At 43.1% G+C, this 25440-nt stretch overlaps 1 protein-coding gene across 1 annotated transcript in view; it reads left to right on the forward strand.

The window, feature by feature from the left end:
• xkr7 (XK, Kell blood group complex subunit-related family, member 7) overlaps positions 1-25440 on the forward strand; it is a 104726-nt gene that overhangs the window by 60817 nt on the left and 18469 nt on the right. The gene's annotated exons all lie outside the window — the stretch shown is intronic.

Consider the following 25440-nt stretch of genomic DNA (forward strand, 5'->3'; position numbering starts at 1 on the left):
TGGTTTTTTTCCGTGCATGTAATGCATTTGGTGTTTCATAAAAAGCAGCTCTGACTCCGAGTGACTTGACACCACCGACGCTTACCGTTGGTTTGATGATTGTTTACCGATCGCTGAAACATTTCTGCCGTCACAAAAGTCCAAGTAAACTTCATTATCCCGCAAGAGGGGAAGTCATGTGGTCTTACACATCTCCTTGAAAGAAAAAATAAAAACTTTAAAATATGGTCAGAACGCACAGCACAACACACACATAAAAACAATGAGCAATTCATAACCTCATTAAAAACGAACAATAAAAATAGTATCAAAAACAACAGCACTAAAGAGAGAAATGAAATGGCCAGAGAGAGCGAGTTACATTGTTGTGCAAAGATGCGGTGTGAGAGCCAGTTTCAGTCTTTCTTTGTGCGGTCTCGTTGCTGTCGGCACAAATGATTCGCCGCTGCAGAAATCTACCGTTTGACCTGCCGCTGCTTGTGAAGGAGCAACGCAATTCTCACTCTCCCATCGCGTCAAATACGGACGCTTGCTCATGTTTTATTTATAGGGTGACCAGACGTCCCGAAAAATTCGGGACAGTCCCGAAATCCAAGCAGTTGTCCCGAATCCCGAATCCTGGCGTAATTGTCCCCGAAAATTAGAAAAAAAGTCTCAAGAGCAGACTATCGAGTATAGTTATAGTCCGATTGAACATTAAAAACTGTCCATGGTGGTTTTTAATTGAGTCGTCCTGCAGCTGCAGCTCCCGTCACCACTTGAGTTCATGATTTTAATGATTTTTTATTTGTATTTTCGGCTTTACAAGACAAGACAGTTGAGTTTCTGAATAAAAATAATAAATAATTTTGGTGCGGCGTTTTGAAATTCATGTTAAGTGCAGGCAGTCACGAGAAGGAGTGATTGGATTGGATGTTGCTGATGTTAAAGAGCAGACATGACAGTCAGTTGAATTCCTGAATAAAAATAATTAATAATTCCAATAAATCCCGGTCTCGTCCCGAATTTGACCCATTGTCATCTGGTCACCCTAGTTTTTTAGCGTTTGTTATTCACACTAAAAGTCTCCTTGTAGCGCCGGGACTCTTGTTGTCACTTTTTGACGCTCTGGATCGGGACGTAAAATGCGGGACAAGAACGGGTCAAAGAAGTCCTGTGTCGTTTGACCCATCCACCACCCCAACCTGCCTCCCCACGCGGCATTTCATGTCTTTCACACTGCTCTCTACTGTCAAGTCTCTTCTGATTTTTGTGCAGCTTCCCCACTTGAAAGGGATTTGATGCATCCACCCCGAAATAAAGAACTGCATTTTCACTCAATTCAACACACTTCGGCAGTTCAACTTGACAGTTCCATTTGAATTATTGCTTCAACCAACAAAAGAAGGCATTTGGATTTTTGTAGGTCTTTAAGATGCTTAACAGTTAAGTCTTTCCTAGCAGTAGCAGCTGCAGTAGCAGTAGCAGGTGAAAAACCTCTAAACACAAGGGAAGAAAATGTACACATTGTTATCATATACAGAAGCGGTTATCGGCAGTCTCAGTTCATTTAGAGCTCGGGTTCTTACCGGCTGCCATTCGGGTGTTGCAGGTCATCAGTTCCGCGTGCTTTTGCTGGCGATCGCGGCAGCTTTTTGAACGGTCTCTTCTTTTCAACTCTTGCCGTTTGCCGCTCGTCAACTCATGTTCCTATTTACATCCGAAGTCTCCTTTTTAACCCCTTAACGCCGACTGTCGCTAATTTGCATCAAACCCCTTCCATTCCAACTGCAGGCGAGATAGCGTGTGTATTCCCCCCAATGCCGGTTGGTTTACATGCGATACATACCTCGGAGCCTTTTGCATGCACTGGTTTCTCGTAGGACCGGTCGGAGTGGGAGATACATCCGGTTCACGGAAGCGAAATTAACCCTAACCCTAAACCTAACCCTAACCCTAACCCTGCCCCTACACCTAACTCTAACCCTAACCCTAAAGAAACTACTGTCAATGTTAGGGAGTAGGAGAGTGTTTTCTTTCTTGCCGTTGTCAAGATCCATGTATTTGTCAATTACAGTTTAGAAGTTCTAACAACTTTGTGACATGAATAAAATCTACTATGTGTTGTATTAATTTTACCATTTTGTAAAGAATTTTACTATAATGCCTGTTGTCGCTAATTTGCATCATACCTAAATTTATATCTATTCCATATGCTATAGACAAATTAACAATCTCAACTTAATTTAGCATCAGCTTGGAGCCAGAAACACACATAATATTTTGTTTATATAATTGTGAATAAATTCAGGCGTCAGGGGGTTAAAGCCCCGGGGGCAGAAACTCGGCAGGGCACATTGGTTCCGCCCACATTGACAATTGTACGCTTTAAACAGCTGCTTGGGATTTAAACAGTCTTTGCTCCAGTTTGACTTGGCACTCCTACCGTTGTCTCTCTTAATACTGCGTCATCCATACAGACGATGAAAGGTGATTTTTGCGTCGGTATGTGACGCTGACTGATCTGTCGTTTTGTACCGCTGAGCTAGGCAACACGCATTTTCCCAAAAGTATTACCAGCTCTCAACAAGCGAGATGCATCCCGAAATGACGAAGTTTGGTGATTATCATTGTAGAGAAGAAAATAGTATAAATATGATTGCAGGGATTACATAATCCTACACAACAGCTTCAGTATTAAAGCTCTGGTTGTGAGCATCATGGTTTCAAATCTTTTCTTAAGACTTTAAAGCCAGCGTTTTTTTTTTTTTAGGTAAAGTCATTTGTCCTTCTTGCTTTCTCGTTCTCTTAATTTAACGCGTTATCTTTTTAATTCTTTTGGGCCCTTGTGAGATTAATTAAATTTATTTTATTCCATTCCTGCTCGTTTCATGTAAGGCGGTTTGTACAAGCAGTTTTTAGATGAATGTGATTAAAAAGCAAAAGGACCTCATGGAGCTGTAGAGGAAGGCTGGCCGGGTGGAAAGGAACTGGGACTGACTGCTGAAATGTTTCATACTGATTTAATGTTCTGAACGTAATAACCTTCCAAATCTGTGGAGCGGAGGAGAGGAGAGGAGAAGAGAGCCCTAGTCCACTCAGTATTACATCTCAGAGTTACCTTCTTGATCCTGAAGCAAAGTGGTGAAAGATGACAGAAAGAAAGAAAGAAAGGAAATACTGAACGGGAAGGAAGGAGGAGGAGGAGAGGGAGGAAGGACAGAAGGAAGGAAGGAAGAAGAGGAGGACAGAGAGGGTAGAAGGAAGGAGAAATAGGAAGGAAAGAATATGAGAAAGGAAGGAAGGAAGGTGAAGAAGGAAGGAACGAAGGAACAAAACAATGTGAGGACGGAAAAGAAGGACAGGTTGGAAGGAAGGAAGGAAGGAAGGAATGTAAAGAATGAATGGAAAGAAGGAAAGAGAAAAAAAAGATAGGAAGGAAGGACAGAGGGAAGGAAGGAAGGAAGGAACAAAGGAATGAACAAAAAAATGTGAAGAAGGAAAGAATGAGTGGGGGGAAGAGAGGTTGGAAGGAAGGATGAATGTGAAGAATGGAAGAAAAAAAGGAATAAGGAAGGAAGGAAGGAAGGAAAGAAGGACGGAAGGAAGGAAGGAATAGTATAGATAGGAAGGAAGGACAGAGAGGGAGGGAAGGAAGGATGGAAGGAAGGAAGGAAGAATGGAAGAAACAGAGAAGAAACAAAATAAAAGTCCCTTTGTTTGGTTACTTTGTGTTATTCATTAGCCTGGATGCCAGCCGAATTTAGCCCCGCCCACAACATTTGAGGTCTGGACTCCAACCAGAGCTGTTCGGACCAATCAAATTGTCAGGTCGGGCTTTATACGATGATGGACAGATGATCAACAGTAACGTAATCAACCACGTCACCAAAGAGCTCTCGGGTTGAATTTGTTTACAATTCCGTTGCTCTGATTGGTTGTAGGTCTAGCCAATTGAGTGCAGAGGCATTTTATTTCCTTTTTCAGTTGAAACACGCCCCATAATCACAGCCCAATGGAGCAGAATCAGACTCCTATTCTGACTAGAATCTGACTTTGACCACGTCAGGCTAGTTATTTATGTGAGGAAGGAAAGAATTAAGGAGGGGAAAGAGATGGTGGAAGGAAGGAAGGAAGGAAGGAAGAATGATCTGAAGGGAAGAATGATCTGAAGGGAAGAATGAAAGAAACAGAGAAGAAACTAAATGAAAGTTCCTTTGTGTAGTTCCTTTGTGTGCCAGAGAGTACAGTGTACATAATGATGTAGACGATGTAAAGAATGTGCATGTGTGGCCCCCCCACGGGTAGTTCAATTTTTTAAGGAGATGCAAAACAGCCATGCTTTATGGACGTGTCGTAGCTGGAGTGCCCTTTAACTTAAAGGTCCCATGGCATGAAAATGTCACTTCAATGAGTTCCCCCAGCCTGCCTATGGTCCCCCAGTGGCTAGAAATGGTGATAGGTGTAAACCGAGCCCTGGGTATCCTGCTCTGCCTTTGAGAAAATGAAAGCTCAGATGGGCCAATCAGGAATCTTCTCCTTATGAGGTCATAAGGAGCAAGGTTACCTCCCCTTTCTCTGCTTTGCCCGCCCAGAGAATTTGGCCCACCCATGAGAGAGAGAGAGACATCATGGCTTTCAAACGAGCAAAGTGGCAGTTGGTCAAGGCCACACCCCCACCCTCCACCTTGCCCCCCCTCTCTCCTCCTCAATAGCTACAGACACAGAAATGGCACATCCTAAAGAAAGCTCATTGTGGGACTGGCTCTAGTGGCTGTAATTCTGCACCAAGGCTGAATTTCAGGAAAGAGACTTCAGATACAGTATTAGGGGACCACTAAGGTCTATATAAAAGAGACTTCATATACAGTATTAGGGGACCACTAAGGTCTATATAAAAGAGACTTCAGATACAGTATTAGGGGACCACTAAGGTCTATATGAAAGCATCCAAAGAGCACCATGTCATGGGACCTGTAACACGTTTAACTGATTGAAGATGTGTGGGTTTAAGAGTTGCGTCTGCGTCACCCACCCTTAGCGCCATCATTTCTCCAGCGTCTCCGTTTCGTATTCACGTCTGCAGAGCTGGGGTCATGGCCTCGTGAGACCGTCCTGATCTGGCGAGCTCCAGTTTTACCACTCGCAGGTCAGTCTGGCATCTCGGGCGGGTTTAGGTGTGACGCAATGAGAAGCGGCCGTTCAGTCTATACAACATGCCGGCAAGTTTTATCCTCGAATTAGAAAGTATAAGAGTTTGATCTGATTGGTTGATTGGGCCTGTCTATCACCAGCTATCTGGCGGAGTCAGGTTACTGTGGTTGGCTCGCTGGTTATTCTCCCATTCTGGGAAAACAGCCGTCATTAGGCACAACACCAGACTTATTTGAAACATGTTCTGAGATCCGGCCGAAAGAAAGCTGGAACGGCTGAGAGAGAAAGGAGCGAGAGACACGCGCAAAGATGAACGAGAGGTAGAAAGGATAAAGGAGGAAGAAGAAAAACGCAAAGAAGCAAAGAGGGAAAGAAATAAGAATTTGACTCGCCGACATTCATCTCCCTTTAACTGCCCCATTATCGTTTATTTCTCTCTCTGTAATAAATATCTTTCCATCCGTCCTCCTCTCCCTCTCGCTCTCTCTCTCCCTCCCTCTCCCTCCACATCTCTCCCTCTCTACCTCTTTGTCTCTCCCTCCATCTATCTCTCCCTCTTTGTCTCTCTCTCTCTTTCTCTCTGATCATTCCATAAACAGTGATTGATCAGCGCAGGCAGCAGCTCACCGATCATCTCCTCCTCCATTCCTCTTTTCTCTCTCCCTCCATTACCTTTTCTTCTCTCCCTTCATTACCTCTTCTTCACGCCATAAATCTCCCCTCTCCCCCTCTCCTCCCCGTCTCTCTGTCTCTCCCTTCTGTTCCCTCTTCAACTCCTTTCACCTCTCTTTATCACCTCTTCACCTCTTTCTTTATCCGGCCTTTTTGTGTGTACATACCTTGTCCCTTCATCCTTTTCCCCCTCCCTCCTTTCCTCTCTTCAGACTCTTCCTTGACTTCTTGTCATCTCTCTTCTTCCTACTTTCTTTCCCTTTTCTTTCTTTCATTTTTGAATTTCTGGGCTAACCTTTTTGATTCTTTTTCCGTTTCCTTTGTCCTTTCTTCAGCCTCTTTTTTTCCTATCTGTCGTCTACTTTCCTCTTTTGTTTCCTTTTCCCCTCCCCTTTCTTTCCTTCCTTTCCCTTTCATTTATTCCCTTTGCTTTGCTTTGGCTTCATTGAATTCCCCTTCCCTGTCATTTGGATTTCCTCCATTCTATGATTCCTTTATCTGTCCTTCCTTTCTCTCCTTTCTCTCCTTACTGCACCCTCTGCTTTTTCTTTCCCCTTTTCATTCCTATTTCTTTATTTCCTTTTATTTCTTGCATTTCTCTCTCTCTCTCGTTATTACACCTCTTCTTTTATATTCGCAGCTCTGCTCTCCTTTTTACTTTCTTCTTCTCCTCCTTTCCACATTCTCGTTTCTTTTCTCCTCATTAACCTCGTTCGATGACGTTTCCCTAGAACCTGCATATCTCTCCCTCCTCCCCTCTGCTGTTGTTACCTCTCTCTCTCTCTCTCTCTCGCGTTTTCTCCTTGAAGTCGTCACACAGCAGAACGACGGCTCTGAAACTCCTGACAGATAGAGAGAGAGAGAGAGAGAGAGAGAGAGAGAGAGAGAGAGAGAGAGAGAGAGAGAGAGAGAGAGAGAGAGAGAGAGAGAGAGAGAGAGAGAGAGATAAAAGATCAAACTTGAGCCTTTGAGTTAAGTGATAGCATCACCCGCTTCACACACACACACTCACAAACACACACACACACAAAAACACACACACACACACACACACACACAATTCCCAATTAAACACTTCGGTGCTCAACGTGATCTTATCTGATCACCAGCTCAGCAGCTTTGGCAGCTCGTTCACCTCTGTTATATACACACACACGCGCGCACACACACACACACACACACACACACACACACACACACACACACACACAAACACACACAATTCCCAATTAAACACTTCAGCGATCGACGTGATCTTATCTGATCACCAGCTCAGCAGCTTTGGCAGCAGCAATCTATGCTCGTTCACCTCTGTTATACACACACACACACACACACACACAAACACACACACACACACACATAAACACACACACACACACATACACACACACACACAGAAACATACCCACATACATCATGTCCTCCCTTGCTGTCTCTGTGTCTCTCTCCTCCATTTCATTTCACTTTTTCCTCCTTTTGCATTTTTCCATCTTTCAACCCCTCTTTGCCTTTTCTTTTTCTGTGCTACCATCACACTCTCACATAATCTCATAACCTCAGTTCTTCTCCTTCTCCTCTCCATAATCTCCCGTCCCCCCCTTTCTCTGTGCTGGCTTTCTCACTGTGCCAGTCTAAGTAGGTCGGTGTTGACAGCTGAGCTCTACACAGATAGAGAGGAGACATTATTTCTGCTCTGTGTGGGCTTCCATACAAACACTCACTCACCGTCAGTGGCTCAAACTCACTGCTCTCGCTCTACAGATCGAAATCCCCGAAAACCACAGGACCCTATGAACTGGATACCAGGTCAACGCTTTGCACTGCAGTCCTCCCTGGCTCCACATCAGTGTGAACTCTACAGGTCTTGACGTTGGGACCCAATCAGCTGGGACCCAAAAGGACCTATCCATGCCTGTTGGGGAGTTGAGATTATTTGTTTATTCTAATGTCACATACACAGTGCGTTACTGTGCTCTACCTGTCCACGTCCAACACATCCTAACTCCCAGCACGTCAAAAAGTGATGCTTGGTCAGGTGCCCTAGGCGTTTGTTACTGACGCAAAAAAACGCACTTCATACATGTCTCAAATCAACTCCTTCTCCCATAACACTAGCAAAGGTTGACAGCCAACAAACACACTTTGTCACCCACAAAACAATGACCTAGAATACACTAACAACAGGTATCATTATACAATGTTTTCTTATGTAAAACAAGGACACCTCTCTGTTTAGAATGCACTGCAATATACACTCACCTAAAGGATTATTAGGAACACCCTACTAAGACCGTGATTGACCCCCTTTCGCCTTCAGAACTGCCTTAATTATCCGTAGCATTGATTCAACAAGGTGCTGGAAGCATTCTTTAGAAATGTTGGCCCATATTGATAGGATAGCATCTTGCAGTTGATGGAGATTTGTGGGATGCACATCCAGGGCACGAAGCTCCCGTTCCACCACATCCCAAGGATGTTCTATTGGGTTGAGATCTGGTGACTGTGGGGGCCATTTTAGTACAGTGAACTCATTGTCCTGTTCAAGAAATCAATTTGAAATGATTCGAGCTTTGTGACATGGTGCATTATCCTGCTGGAAGTAGCCATCAGAGGATGGGTACATGGTGGTCATAAAAGGATGGACATGGTCAGAAACAATGCTCAGGTAGGCTGTGGCATTTAAACAATGTCCAATTGGTACTACGGGGCCTAAAGTGTGCCAAGAAAACATTCCCCACACCATTACATCACCACCACCAGCAGCCTGCCCAGTGGTAACACGGCATGACGGATCCATGTTCTCATTCTGTTGACGCCAAATTCTGACTCTACCATCTGAATGTCTCAACAGACATCGAGACTCATCAGACCAGGCAACATTTTTCCAGTCTTCAATTGTCCAATTTTGTTGAGCTTGTGCAAATTGTAGCCCCTTTTTCCTATTTTTAGTGGAGATGAGTGGTACCCAGTGGGGTCTTCTGCTGGTGTAGCCCATCCGCCTCAAGGTTGTTCGTGTTGTGGCTTCATAAAAGCTTTGCTGCATACCTCGGTTGTAACGAGGGGTTATTTGAGTCAAAGTAGATCTTCTATCATCTGGAATCAGTCGGCCCATTCTCGTCTGACCTCCAGCATCAACAAGGCATTTTCGCCCCCCTAGGACTGCAGCATCCTGGATGTTTTCCAGACCATTCTTTGTAAACCCTAGAAATGGTTGTGGGTGAGAATCCCAGTAACTGAGCAGATTGTGAAATACTCAGACCAGCCCGTCTGGCAACAACAACCATGCCACGCTCAAAGTTGCTTAGATCACCTTTCTTTCCCATTCTGATATTCAGTTTGGAGTTCAGGAGATTGTCTAGACCTGGACGACACCCCTAAATACATTGAAGCAGCTGCCATGTGATTGGTTGATTAGATAATTGCATTAACGAGAAATCTTACAGGTGTTCCTAATAATCTTTAAGGTGAGTGTATGTTACTGGAATGAATCAGACATGATGCAGTACGCTTCAAATATTGTATGTTTTTTATTTGCATGGATTAATTCCAAAATACAAGAATTTGTATACACACCATCTACTGATACAGATACAATAGGAATGCTAATCTACTCGGTCTTCTGCATTTGGCCACAGGTTCTCATCCACATCACATCTTATAACATCTAGGGCAGGGGTGTCAAACGTACGGCCCGCGGGCCGGATCAGGCCCGCAAATGGGTTTAATCCGGCCCGCGAGATGATTTTGTAAAGTATAAAAATGAGCTGCAATTTTTCAATAAAAGAAACTGCTGTTCCAATTGCGTCCACTGGATGGCGCAATAGCAATTGTGTTAAGCAAGCAAACTGTTTATATCGGGCAGAGCAAGTAGGTCAAGCAAGTGCAGCCAGTCCCGCGAAATTTATTGCGGCTTCTACTTTTAACATTATGTGCTTTGGCACCCTCATTGCCCCAATATGTCTTTGTCAAAAAAGAGAAAAGTGGACGCAGAGTGCAGAGCGTTCCAAGAAAAATGGTCATCCTCCTATTTATTCACAGAAGTGAATGGGAAAGCTGTGTGTTTGGTGTGTTCACAGCATGTTGCAGTGCTAAAAGAATATAACCTTCGTCGCCACTATGTGAGTCTTCATGCCGACAAATATGACAACTTTCAAGGACAGCGGAGAAGAGAGAAGGTGAATGAACTGTTGGCGGGTCTGAAGAAACAGCAGTCTGTGTTTACTCACAGCCGAGACGTCAGTGACGCTGCAGTGAAAGCTAGCTACCTCATTGCTAATGAAATCGCAGTGGCTTCAAAACCATTCAGTGAGGGTGAATTTGTAAAAACATGCATGATGAAGGCAGGAATGTGTGTGCCCCTGAAAAGCGCCCGGGGTTTTTGCAAATATCAGCCTGACAAGAAACACAGTTGCAGACAGGATTTCCGATCTTTCAGTGGATTTGGACAGCCAGTTTAAGCAAAAAGTAAAGTCATTTATTGCGTTTTCAGTTGCAATTGATGAAAGCACGGACATTACAGATGTTGCACAACTGGCCATTTTCATCCGCGGAGTTGATGACACATTGACCGTCACCGAGGAGTTTGTGGAGTTGGTGCCGATGACAGATACGACGACAGCAGCTGATATTTTCACCACACTCGTCGGCGCGCTGGACAGGGTTGGAGTGGACTGGTCCCGCGCTGTCAGCCTGGCTACAGATGGTGCGCCCTCAATGATCGGGAAAAAAGCTGGCGTTGTGACAAAGTTCAGAGAGAAAGTGCAATCTGCAAATGGAGGACGTGATTTTTGGACTTTTCACTGTATTTTGCACCAGGAGGCTTTGTGTTGCAAGTCATTAAAGATGGATAACGTCATGAAGGTGGTCATCCAAACTGTTAATTTCATCCGATCCAGAAGCCTGAATCACCGTCAGTTTGACAGCCTTCTCAGAGAGAAAGACCACATCTATAGCCTGCCATACCACACTGAGGTAAGATGGTTAAGCCGAGGTGCTGTGCTGAGGCGTTTCTTTGATTTGAGAAGAAATTGAACAGTTCATGGAAGAAAAGGGCAAACCAGTGTTAGAATTTCATTCCGCCAGAATGGATGCAGGACCTTGCATTTATGGTGGATGTTACAGAGCACCTGAATAACTTGAACAAACAGCTGCAAGGGCGCAACAAAGTTGTCACGCAGTATTATGACAGCATACGTTCTTTCAAGTTGAAGCTGTCATTGTGGGAGACGCAACTCGCCGGTGGTGATGCAGCTCACTTCCCCTGTCTGAAAAATGTGTGCACGGCCCAACATTTCGCAGACATGAAGCGGTTCAAAGATAAAATAACGGGACTGTTACGGGAGTTTGAGCAACGCTTTCAGATTTTTGGTGAACTGGAGAAAGACTTCAAAGTTTTTTCCGCCCGCCATTCACCGTGAATCCCTCTGATCTGCCCGTCAGCATCCAACTTGAAATAATAGACTTGCAGTGCGACTCGGATTTGAAGGGTAAATTTGCCGCAGCTGGCTTGGACACATTTTATCAGAATCTCTTGCCAGGTTACCCCAACTTGACAGCCCTCGCTGCAAAACTGTTGTGCATGTTTGGAACCACATATCTTTGTGAGCAAGTTTTCTCTGTAATGAGCATAAATAAAACAAAGCTGCGCTCAAGACTCACGCACAAGCACTTGAATCACATCCTGAAGTTGGCTGCCACTCAGGATGTAACGCCTGATATTGATGCGCTGGTGAAAGCTAAAAGATGCCAGGTATCAGGAGTCAAATAAACTATGCAACCCCACTTAAAGTGCTGCTTGAGACACCCTGATATAGATCTGTGATATACTTCTGTGAATCACTGAGGTATTGTGTGTTTGTATGTTCTTTGTCCTCAGAATTTTCAAATAACTTGAAGTGTTTTATGATTAATAGTGATGTTGTGCTTTTGGACACACTGTCCTCAGGCTCCAGCTTTATGTTTAAATGTTTTTATGTTGATGTGCTATTGTTTTTAATTGATTTTATTTGATTTGTATATTTAACCTATTCTTGACTCTGTGGTTCTTGCACTTGTTTGGGGAACAGGATTTCATTATTTGTATCTACATTTCTGCCTGAGAAATGACACCTTGATATAGTTCTGTGATCTGTGAAACAGTTCTGTGAATCACTGAGGCATTGTGTGTTTGTGCGTTCTTTTTCTTTAGAATTTTCAAATAAACTTGAGGTGTTTTATGATTAATAGTGATGTTGTGCTTGTACTATTTTGGACACACTGTCCTCAGGCTCTAGCTTTATGTTTTATGTTGATCGTTAAAACAAAGAAAACAATCTGAAGTTGTTGTTTTTAAGTTATATATACCATGATTTTACCGGTCCGGCCCACTTGGGAATAGATTTTCCTCCATGTGGCCCCTGAGCTAAAATGAGTTTGACACCCCTGATCTAGGGCAATACACCTAGGAAAGAAATCTTCTGGCATGCCTGATCCATCTCTGGCAATCTTCTGCTGATATGTCCAGGCATCCAGCATGCATTCATGCAGGAATGCAAGGAGACTCTCAGTGTTGTACGGCCCAATTAGTGGTTTTTGTAGCAGCAGTCCATCAGTGGATATTGCTGCGCACATTGTGATGTTGGCACCCCTCTGGCCCCGGGACATCCACTGTGGCTCTCTTCCCAATCACATTCCTTCCTCGTCGCCGTGTTTTGGCCAAGTTGAAACCCGCCTCATCCACAAAGATGAAAATGTGGGGTGTTTGCCTGCCTTCAATCTCCATGACTCTCTAAAATCAATCCACAAGGCAACATAAGAGTTAGGCTATTGCAGTAGTATACATTACCTAAAATGGGGTTTGGTTTTGTTCAAAAACAGTTCTGCATTTTACAGTGTTGTGATCTTACCTGGACATGCCTGACACATTCAGAGTTCCTCTCAAAAGGCACAGTATACAACTGCTTCATCCTGACCTGATGGTTTTTCAGGACTCTAGAAATAGTTGTTATCCTTACACTGTGAATATTTTCAAAAGTAACGTTGTCTGCCAAGACTGGCGCGAATCTCAGTGAGTTTTATGCCGTTGTCTCTGATGACCATATCAACAATGGCAGTTTCCTGCACATCGGTGAACATCCTATACGTCTCCCACCTGTGTGAGGTAGCCGTTGAGTCCTGAGCAGAAAAGCAAAAGCAATTACACACAAGTGGGTTTGCAGGCTTTGCTCTATTTACTTCTGTAATGTGCAGCTCAGTCAGATGCCACGCAGAATACAAGTTACCTGTCGGTTTGCCGGAAAACTCTTAACAATATTCAACAATAATTCTCCATCTCTGGCTGGCTCCATGTTTACGTCACAATGCAAAAGTATTCTGAGGTTGTCTCCTTTTGTAATGAAATTGAAAGAGTAACACCTGTGTAGGTGTTCAGCCATAATGATCGATCAACAATCAGCTGTGGTTGGTCCAATTGTCCAATTGTTTACATAGCATTTAATTTTTCAATTCAAAATATATTTCATTACAATAGTACTGTAGAAATGTAACAAATTGCTGTCTTATTCAGTTTTCTATTATGTTATTGTAAGTTTAACAGTTTTGAAAACAGTATGTTAGCATGTGCAAATTGGCCTGTAGGTACATAGAGTTTTGGCGGTGGTTGTGTTGAAGTGAGAAAAGAATGAATGTCATTAGAAAGATGTAGTCATTGAATGCATTTTGTGCCCAAGCAATGATAAATGATCCACAGTTTAGCCCACATATACTTCTGTTGTGCTCACTGTGTGAAGAGTTTTGACAAAGTGACCCAAGTATTGAGAAATGCGTCCTAGCAACTGTAACAAATTGTAATCTCAAACGGTACAGTGTATAACTGTTTCATTCTTATTTGGTGTTTGTATACAAAAAAAGGCTTTCTGAGCTTTCTCTGTATAAATACTATATATGTTCACTAACTAGTCTAAAACAAGACACCTCTTAGGAGTTCAGCTAAAATTCCAATCAGCAGTGTTTGATAGGCACCAGACTGAAATCCATTCTGTTTTGAGTGTGTGGTTAACAGTTTGGACAGCAGTGTGTTAGCATTTGAACAAAGTGCTGTAAATCTACAGTGTTGTGCAGGTTGTTGTTAAAGTCATGGGATAAGTGTGTAGAGTTTTGAAAACTGTGTCAGGCAATGAAAAACGAACTAGAGTTTGATCCACATGAACTGCTGCTGTGCAGACGGGAGTTAGTTTTGCGACTCCAGTTGTGCCCACTGTCGTTTAGCAAACAAAAGAACTGTAAAAACTGTACATTTTAGTTTTCAGGACTCTTTTAGGCCCTGTCAACCCGCAACTATATATTTTTTAAAACAGATACTTTCAAAATACAACCTTCATTTTACAAAATATCTCTGCCCACACTAGAACGCAAAAACGACTCCAAGCGCGCACAGAGCCAGTAGGTGGCAATAAAAGATATGTCAATGATGCTTCGAATAGCACAAAAAGCCGGAGCATGCCTAGTGAGCTTTTTTCCCCCTTTGGCATGCATTAACAAGTCTAACAATAGTGAAACAATAGTAGGAATTATTAATTATTTCTTTATTCATACATTTTTGATACCTATTTATCGAACATCTCGGCCTAAGGTGCTGTGGTAAAACCGAAATGTGACTCGTGTGGACGGATGAAGAGTGGAGTGGAGTTGCTTGCTCATGCTCGTTACACAAAGCAACAATGGACAATGCGCAAATTATGATGTTATCGTTTCCTAAAAACTCCATTTTACGTGTCCACGCGGAAACACAAAATCAGCAACTTAGGAGGCGTTCTCACTTAGAAATCTCGGTTTGCGTGTGCACGAGTGGAGGAAAATATCCGTTTTCAAAAATATCTTATAAAAAGTACTCCACCAGTTTAGCATTGCACACATCTATAACATGTTTGACTCAAGATGGACTTCTTTTTCAAAACGTGGTGGCTACATTACATTAGCATATAAGCAAACATGAGGTAACTTTATACAACTTTTATTGCACATGCACTACTACTCCCCAAAACCTGTAAACACACTTTGATGTGTAAAATGAATGCAGTTCCTTTTAAGTCAATTGCTTTAATGTCGAGTGAGAATTTCTATTTCCCATATAGGACTAAAAAAAATCTAACATTGCTACTGGGCAGAGTGCTAGTTCTGAAAAAGAATCTTGTACTGAGACCAGTGAAATGTTTATCTGTGACCTATTTAAGCACAGTTTACTTGTAGCTCAGTATAAGTAACACAGCATCTTAGAGAGTCCCCAAAGTCCCCAAAAAAGCTTTTCTAAATGCATTCTGAGCAAGATTGTACTCCAAAAATCCACAGAGCCTGGCGCACATTGGACAAGGCTAGGTGCTAAGCTGCTAAAAATTAAAACTAAATTATTAAAGCAAAGCGTGGTTTGTTTACATGTATTAATCAAAGCATTCCTAATAATCACTCAAAACCAGCAGGGGGAGGCGCGTAGAAACAGCTGTTTCAGTGGTTTGCAGCTCCCTTTCTCTCTTTGTCGAGGGGGTGTGTGTGTGTGGGGGGGGGGGGTCGTGAACACCTTCCTCATTATTCTGGGGGGGTCGCGACTCAAAAAGGTTGAGAACCACTGCGCGAGAGTACTTAAAGGTGCCGTAGGTAGGACTGTGAAGATCCAGGACTTAGCCAAAAATGTTTGAATATCAACAACTTCTCAGTCCCTCCCCCCCTTTCCGCTAACACCCAAAACGGTCTCCTAAGCCCCTCCCCCCACAAGGGAGAATGAATGCATGTGCATGAGCAGTGATTGACACGCAGTTAGACACCCTTCCTGGCCCTGATTGGTGCATCTGAACAGGGAGCGGGTGGATTTTTGCAAATCGCACTACAGGCTGTAGGTGCCAGAGGAGCCAGATTTTTTTAAATGACCTGCTTCATGTAGTTGTACTGGAACATAGGGTCAGTTACATCAAATATGACAGAAAGTTAGTTTTATAAGGCTTACCTACTGCATCTTTAACACCAACATTTCAAATTCCCGGTTTGAGCAGCCAACATGTCTACCACTCAACATGAAAGTAGCTTTTACAGGGTCTCTTATGCACATGATCTGTGGCGGGGAAAAGTCTGCATTTAAGTGGTTGATTCTAAATTGAAGATGCGTATGAGCCCTTAAAATCACTCAAGATCATCATCCTAATTTTGGTGATCCAGGAAATAAAGTTAAAAGTGTTAAAACACCAAATAAATGCACTTTGCACTGCTTTTAGTGCTGTATGTGTGAGTGTTTATATTTACTCCATGTGTAAATGGGCCTGTGTGGGATTATAGCTGGCTGTGTGTGTCTGCCTGCATGTAAACATATGTGTGTGTGTGTGTGTGTGTGTGTGTGTGTGTGTGTGTGTGTGTGTGTGTGTGTGTGTGGTTGTGTGTGTGTGTGTGTGTGTGTTTTGTGTGTGTGCTGCAGAGCCCAGGGCTGTCCTGTGTGTATTTAATTTGAGATTTTTGACAGCTGCATTATTCCCAGCCTAGCAGGAGGTTGACTGTTCTAACCTCCATCCACCCACTGCAGGGAGCTTTTTTTCATCTCTCCCGGGTGGGGGGAGTGTGTGTGTGTGTGTGGGGGGGGGTATCTGCTCGTGCTCTGCCATGATGTTGATACAGTAACGTATGCCTGTGTGGCTCCATATCAACGCCGCATTTTTAAAATACTGCTGCAGTGCCTGTTGGGAACAGGTTGGCCGATTGCTTGGCCCTTCGGTATCGCTGCTTGCAGCCTTCTGGAGAAGCCCTCATCCTAACAGCTTCACACTCGACCCTGCGCTTCCTCGGACGCTGAGCAACAAACCTGCCAGGACATAGCTGCGTCCCCTAGCAATGCTAGAGCACACGCATCATTTGCTAACAGCTATTTGGGAGCAGGCTATTTCTGGGAACAAAAAGCGCTCAATCTAAAAGCTAGATCGCTGATGCTTGAATTGTTTGAGTTTGCTACAATGCAACACATCTGGTCATCTGTTCTCGAATGTACTGTAGCGAGCAAGCGAGTTGTACCCAGCATGCCGTTTGGCAGTGTAACAGTTAATAGGGCAGAGCAGCAGAGTGTGAGCTGGAGGATTTTTGAAGAAGCTTAGAGCAGATAAAAAAAAAAAAAGTTGGATCATCGCCTTATTTTCCGCTCCATCCCGCTCCAATTTCACTCCGGTACTTCTCACACTATGAGTTTGAAGCATGCCCTAGACAGTCTCTCTAAGCGCCCTTCCAGGAAAAAGCCCAGTCTGCTCTGATTGGTCAGTGTTTTCGGGTCTTCTGCTTCTGCTCTCTCAGCATCTCTCCACCGTCATTGCAGCCGGGGAGGACTGTAACGGCACTTTCTACCTATGTATAGCTTTGACAAGCATGTAAGAATCGCAATTCCTATCTTCTTAGATTCCCAACTTCCAAAAATAACCATAAATTGACAGTGAGAAAACGTTATAGTTAGAGATGCACCGATTACAGCTTTCTAGGCCGATTTCCGATTTTCTTTGAGTTAGGCCAGCCGATACCGATTTTAGTCGATTCCGATTTCATTTTTTCTAACCACTTTACAGCACACACAAATATTTATTTTCTATCTTTTCTTTAATAGAACATTTTGCACAGAACATAGAACATGTTTTGAACAGATAATGGATCACCATCTAATAGAACTATATAAATTACTCCTGGTGTGGGAAATTCACACACATCTAAAGTGCAATGCAACCATTTCCTTCTTTTCACATCCAATATCCAACTAAAAAAATGTGATTTGGGATTTTGGTGTCGTCCCTCCACGCCCTACTTTTTCCTTGCAGGTGTTGCATAACTTGTTATCTTCTGCACACACACTGAAGAATCCCCAAACAGCTGACATGTTGCAGGTTAATTCATGAGGTTCCCTACGTGTGCGAGAATAGCGCCAACACGCGACCAACGGCGAAAAGTTGAGAGAGTGTGTGCGTGCGTCCTTGAGAACTGTAACTCGTATAACTTCTGTTGTCAGTTAATTGTAGCGTTGACCGGCATGAAATCAGCATATGTCAGACTGACCTGCCGGTCGCCGGTCATGGCCCGAAGCACGTGGAAACCGGCCAATTCCGGTCACCGGCCGGTCTATCCGTGCATGTCTATTTGTAATATAACTTCAGTTCAGCAGCAGCATCGGTGCAGCAGACCGACCATGGCACCATATCACCCCGAGCAAGCTGCTGGTCTGAGACCGCACTCTGATGGAAGGATGTCAAACTAAAACGCCACATCCTCCAGTCGCCAATCACACTGCAGCATTTATTTATACAGGTTCTTTTTTAGCTATTGCGCAAGAGCTTCCAATGTGAATCAGCCAATCAGAAGTGCACATAAAAGACGTGTTTCATAAAAGACGTTTGATCATGGAGTTTGTAAATGTGTACACACACACACATAAATACACACATGTAGAGAGGTAATAAATTGCCTCTGATTGCTGGCATGATAATAGGCAGGTTGAGAGTCTCTTCAGACAAGTGATGAAGGTTAAAAAAAGCTCTATTTCTCAAAGGGGCTTTATTGGCAATAAAGTTTTAATAACATGGTTGCCAAAGCATCAACATACAATTTGTCCAAATACACGGACAGAACACAATAAACAGTAGAATGAACATTTCATATCTCTCTCACTCTCTTCCTCTCTCTATCTCTCTTCTCTCTCAATTCAATTCAATTCTATGTTGCTTTATTAACATGACTGTAGGTACAGTGTTGCCAAAGCACAAGCAAAACAGCATAACAATTATTTTTTTACAGTAACAATTAGAACATTGACAGCATTAAGGGAAACGGTAAAACTTACGTGTACACACTCACTTTCTCTCTCTCTTTCGCACACACACACACACACACATTCTACGCATTTACAATTCATTGGATTAAGTACAGACATTAGGTCGGGCATTGTGGTAAGGTATCCAACTCACTCCCTCATGTCATGGCAAGCTGTGACATATTTGGCAGCCAGTGGAGCGGTCAGTCCTTCTCCTAGCAGGTGGGCCAGTTTATCAGTCTTTAAGGGAGCTCAAAATTTTGAATTTTGTTTGAGAATTGTAAAAAAATATCCTTTTCTTATCTGTTCAAACTTTGGACAGTATAGTAGAAAGTGCATCTCTGTCTCAACCTCAGCAGTCGTACAGTGACCACAGATCCGCTGCTCTTTTGGAAGCCATGTTTGTTTGTAGCGGCCTTTCTCTACGGCGAGGCTGTGGTCACTGAGCCTGTACTCGGTAAGAATCTGTCTCTGCTTTGACGGTGGAGAGGTACTCTGCCAATTCATAATTTCTTTTTAGTGACAAGTAGCGTTCTAATTTGGATTGTGATTTTGTTTAATCATCCCGATGTTCCAGATATTTTTTTCTTACTTTGATTCATAATTTGTTTGACTTTGATCTGATTTTGGAAAGCAGCGCTGGTCTGAGATGGATGGGTTAGTGTATTAGTTAACTTCTGAACCAGCTGACAGAGGGGGCTGGTTTCAGGGCTGACCTCTTGGGTTTTGATTGCTTGAAACTTTATGGTATTTTCTGCACTGGATTTCAGATGTATCCAGAATTTTAATGATCTTTTTTGTACATTTAAAGCCAATGGGAATCTGCCTAATTTTGCCCTGCATGCATTTGTGGGTGTTTTCCTTTGGACCCTGAGAATATTCCTTAATAAGGCTGCATGCAGGGATTCTATGGGGTGTTTATCCCATCTATGTAGTCTAGTCAAGCTTACAGAGTGGTCCCCGTATCTGACATCCAGACAGTGCAATTGGCGTGATGACACTGTCAAAAATTTTGCACCAGATGTTAATTGGAATTTGTATTTTACTAAAATTCCTTTTGATGGCATAGAGAGCTCTGCGAGCTTCCTCTTTTAGCGCATTCACGGCAAGGTCAAAGCTTCCTGAGGCACTGAGTTTCAGGCCTAGGTAATCGTAACATTGTGAATGCTCTAGAACCGTGTTTCCTAGAGTGAAAAGGTGTTGCCTGGTTCTGGCCTTCTTTTGGAAGATTACATTCTTGATTTTTGTTCTCTCTTCTCTCTCTGTCTCTCTCTCTCTGTTGCTCTCTCTCAATTTTCAATTTAAATTCAAATTTGCTTCAATGGCGTGATAATATCAATACATCTGTGTTGCCAAAGCATAAGAACAAACATACATATAAACAACAACAAAGAGTAAATACATCTGATATAATAATACACGTGAACAGGATAAGTATGATATAATTGCACATAATAAACAAATACTGTGCATGTCCCTCAAAAGGTGTGTTGAAATAATAATAAAAGTAAAAACTATACTAAAAATAATGCAATTAAGGTATTTCAAACATCATGAATTCTGATTCATTGATGATGTTCATGTCTTCTTCATTGGTAAGTCTGTTTAAAGTGACAGGCTAATGAAACTGAATTGTAGTTCTGAAATCATGATTAACTAAACATTGCTTTATAATGATAATAATAATATACACAATTCTCTACTTATTTTGCCTCATATTTTGTGGCTTGAGAAGACATATTTTGCTGCTACTTCTGTCTTCCCCTAATAAAAATGGAACCTTTTTTTCCTCAGTGTAGGTATTGAAGCCTGGTATGCATTTTTTAATTTTTTGAAAATATTTGGTTTTTATATCTATGTATATATGGGACAAGAACATAAGAAATATAATTCTGTTTGGATGTCCTAGTGGCAGTGTGTACAGACAGGTTCCTCTCTTGGTCTCCACAATTTGAAATGGTGACCTCTTTCAATTTCCAGCTCCTGGTCACTGACACTGTATTTTGTTAAATTTGACTTTTCATATGGATTTTTTGTTGAGTTATTCTGCCAATTGGAATATCTCTGTTCAGGGATTGATAACAGAGTTGTTTGTGTTGTAATTTATTTTCATTTCGCCATTGTTCTGCATATTCATTTTTTAATTTAGTTTCAAATTTGTTTTGGTCGATGCTCTCTCATGTCTCTATCTCTGTCGATTCTCAATTCAATTCAAATTTGCTTTATTGGCATGAACAGAGGGTTTTGGGCTGAAAGGATTTGATGTGTTTGATAGACGTGGAGAAATGGGGAATGTGTGAGTCGAGCTAATAGATCAGCGGCCGCCGGCTCGTTAAAAGCCTGCTGATGGTCCCAATTTATCACCGTGGAGACTGACGAGGGGGCGGGTCAGAACTCCAGTCGAGTCTTTGATCAACTGCAGGGACGAGTTATTAATAAACTCCCATCTCTATCTCTCTCTCTCTCTCTAACTGTGTTGGAAACCATTCCCTATCACAGAAATAGTCCACTATGTAGTGTGTTCGCCAATTGTAGTGTTCCAATTCTCCCCGGTTAATTTCATTCACTATATAGTCCACTATAAAATACCCACAATGCACAGCTAATTTGAGTGTACATTCAATGTACCCTACGTTTTACTCCTGTATACCACAATGCAACGCAGCTGTGTTTTCCCGGAGGAGACGAAGAAGCAGAAGCAGAGTCTTAACGACTACTCAAAGTACCATTCACACGCATTCATACACTGTGGCCGAGGCTGCGGTACAAGGTGCTGCACCTGCTGATGACGCAGCATCGGGAGCAACTCAGGGTTCAGTGTCTTGCCCAAGGACACTTCGACATGGGACTGCAGGGCCAGGGATCGAACCACCAACCTTCCGATTGGTAGACGACCGCTCTACCACCCGAGCCACAGCCGAAGATACAACCTTTTACTATTCTCCTGAGTGCTCGGTTTGTTTCAGGGACGTATTAGAAGTCTTTCTGTTTCGGTTTGTTTACATGATACTGGGTGCGCCCGCCTCAGTCACACAAACAACCGGCGCATCTCCTGATGCAACCATGTTTTCAGTGAGTGTTTCCGAAATCTGGTTTGGTCAGTCCCTATATAGTTAATTTATTTAATACACACTGCATAATGTAAAGGTACTTTATTGTCAGTCTAAACAACATGGCGGCTTCCACGGATGAGATGAGCGTAGCTATCGCGCAAGTTTTATCCAAATTCGAAAGTATTCCTTCATTGAAAGAAGAGCAAAAAAACGGCACTGGAGGCTTTTCTCGGAGGAAAAGATGTTTTTGCTCTTCTCCCGACTGGTTTCAGCAGGAGTTTGATCTGATTGGTTGATTTGGCCCGTCTGTCACAAACATATGTGGTGATAGACAGATGGTTTATCCAATCAGCTAACCAGGATTTTCGCCCCTTCCCAAAAGTTGTCCAACGGAAAGTTCCCAGATGGATACGCCGAGCAAATGCAAAGCGATCCATCTGGCGGAGTCAGGTCAGGGCGCGCCCGCCTCCATCACACAAACAACCGGCGTATCTCCTGACGCAACCATGTTTTCAGTGAGTGTCCGAAATCTGGTTTGGTCGTATAGTTCACTATTTAATACACACTACATAAGGTAAAGGTACTTCATTGTCACATACACATATATGTAGCAAAATTCATTCGAATTCTCTGCATTTAACCCATCCCTCAAGGGAGCAGTGGGCAGCCATTTCCAACGCCCGGGGACCAACTCCAGATCTGATCAAGGGCATTGACTGGAAAACGGAATTGTTTTTCGAACACAGCTTCTGTTTCTATTCCCTCCCCCACAGTCGTGGCCGCGCTGTCAGTGATGTCACCGTGGTTAAGACGCAGCGTTATGACATCATGAAACCCTACGGAGATGTCATTCGTCCTGTTCGCAGCAGATCAAATGACTCGTTAGGAAATAATAGAGTGAATTAACAGTTATTACAGCCTCCTGGTGGCAACTATCCACTTCTATTTTCATCATAGTTATTATTAGTTTGGTTTGTTTCCTCCAGGTAAAAACGGATCATTAATTACTCCTGACTCTAAAATCTGTTTCCTGACCTTCTGTTTACCGCCTCTCGCTGTGTACGCCTGCTGATCAATTTCAAGTCAATGAGCCGGAATGATGAGAAATCTGCCGCCTGTGAATTGATGCCTTAGCAGTGACGATAATTATTATTATAATGACGGTAATTATGAAACGGAAGTGCATGCTTAGTCGTCATTCAAATGTAAGTCTGTTAACAGAAACGACAAATACCTTCCGAACCATTTACAGCCGGATGGCCTCTTTTTAGGTTGTTTTGACTTTCAAAAAAGATCATCTAAATGAATGAATCTGAAAGCTTTTCACGGCACCCTGGGGGGGGGAGGGTCTCCGGACAGCAGAGTCCCTGCTCGAGTGAATCATCGTCGTCATGGTGAAAGGAAACAGTGTTTACTGCTGGTAGGAAACAAACAGCGCTCCCCTCGGGTGACAGCCCAGGCTGTACTCAGGAACTATCCATACATATAGCTACAAAAAGTAAAGCACTGTAATCCGTATGCATTCCATGTATTTATTGAAGCATGCAGCGCATTGCCTGCTGCTGTATAACAGTTGGCCTGTGCTAACTGGCTGTGGTCTGCATAGGGAGCAGGCCAGGGCGGATTGGTGAGTCATAAAGCACAGGTCTTTCAAGCAGGGGGCGCGGATTTCATGCCCTGAAAGAAGTTAAGGGGAAAGCACAAGACTTTCACCCAGAAAACGGGCGTTCATTCTCCACTATTCAAGGGGTCCGGTGTTTTAATCCAAACCACAAATTTCCTTCTACTCTGAGCTAGTCGTTTGCTGCCTAAACTTAACCGGCGCCGCTGCATGACGCTCACTTCTGACATCTGACATATAAACGTTAACTGTCATGTGACCGACGTGACCAGCCGACTGTAGCGGTAGTTTCGTTGGATATCATACGAATTATTGTGCATATGTTTTCGTACGATGTCATACGAATCCGTTCGTGAGAATCTGTTGGGTCAGTCGCACGGTTTGCACTATAGTGTCCCATTGCCGTTCCTTCCTCCACAGCGCTGCGGAGGAAGTTGGGGCTAGTCCACACAGCATTCATTTCAATTTATGTTTTAATCGTGTTGAGGTTTGGACTGTCAGTTGGATAAAACCAACATTGTGAAGGTGTCACTTTGGACTCTGGGTAGTCTCGCATTGCCAGACCCTCCCCAAGTTCCTTCCTGAGGCTATTTTGCAGAGGCACCGCTGCTTAGAGCCGCCCAAGATGATTGTGATTGGTTTAAAGAAATGGCAATAAACCAGAGCAGGTTTTTCTCCCATCCTGGAATTCTCTTTGGACTAGCCAGACCCTCCTCCGCAGCGCTGTGGAGGAAGATCTGGCAATGCGAGACTATCCAGAGCCCAAAGTGACACCTTCACAATGTTTGTTTTGTCCAACCAACAGTACAGTACAGTACAGTTCTTGAGTAAATGTACATAGTTAACGCTCCAGATCTTCAGATGTTCTGAAATAATGCTGCAAATAGTTTCATTTTAGGGACGCAATAATCCCACAGCTTGCTCGATTGGACTGCGCTGATGGTGAAAGCGCTGCTATACTTCCGGGGATTTCAGTCAAATTACAAATCTCTGACTCTGTCTCCTTTTTCGCTGCTGATCGCTGTGTTTCCACTTTTGACCTGTAATAGTCATTAAAAGAGGATTAAAATGCAGTGTGTGTAACAGTTTAATTTCTTCTGTGTGTGACTCTCTCTCTCCTCGGGTTCATTCTTGGCACACCATCACATTTGGCAGCAATTCTCTGCACACACACACACACACACACACACACACACACACACACACACACAACACACACACACACACACACACACTTCAGCTCTTTTCACAAATGTTCAGGGTCTCAGCGGTCCAACTGTGGCCTTGTAGATAGTAGACTTTGGGCCGTAGAGAAGGATAAAGTAAGAATACAGCGGAGGAGTAAAGAGGAGTAACGGAGGAAAGAGTAGAGTGGAGAGGAGAGGATTCATATAGATTTTATAGATTGGAGGCTCGAGGCAGAGAGAACGCCTGAGGGAAGAGGAAAATAAATTGGATGGAGAGAAAGAGAGAGACAATAGCTGCATGAAATTGGATTGAGAGAGAAACAAAATGAGAGATAACAAGCAAAGGAAAGGAGGCAGAAAAAACAGACAGATGAAGATAAATTGAGAGAGAGAAAAATAAAACACTGAAAGAAAGATAGAGGATGAAAGATACTCAACAACTGTGACAGATGACAAGTGAGAGAAAAAAGAGAAAACAGATAAATAGCCAGAGGCAGGTCCGCGCATCAGAGGGGGAGGGGGGCCCAAGGCCTGGAGGGTAGGGGTGGGGGGGGGGTCTTTAGAGTTAGGTAACATAACGTAACACATATACTGATTTGAACCCAAACCCTGATCTCTTTCTAAACTTAACTAAGTAGTTTTGGTGCCTAAAGCTGACCAGACTGCAGCTGTTTTTCAACGTTAACGACGTGGGTAACACTCTATAATAATGGTACATGAATTATCATGAATTCATGCATGGCTTTATGCGTCTTATGTATCAATGTTCAAGATGGACCAGGTCAGCCACAAACATGATGGTCATGAAGAAGCAATGTTTAGTAAATCATGATTTCATGATGGTTTCTTTAGCCTGTCACTTTATACAGACTTACCAATCGTCACCTTCTTAAAATAATTGCCTAAGTCATTTTTTAACAAAATTGATTTTGTTGCCTAAATCATCTCCTCATGGTGCTGGCCACCTCTGGTAAAATT

The sequence above is a fragment of the Perca fluviatilis genome, chromosome 5, assembly GCF_010015445.1.
Source record: "Perca fluviatilis chromosome 5, GENO_Pfluv_1.0, whole genome shotgun sequence".
Lineage (NCBI taxonomy): Eukaryota > Metazoa > Chordata > Actinopteri > Perciformes > Percidae > Perca > Perca fluviatilis.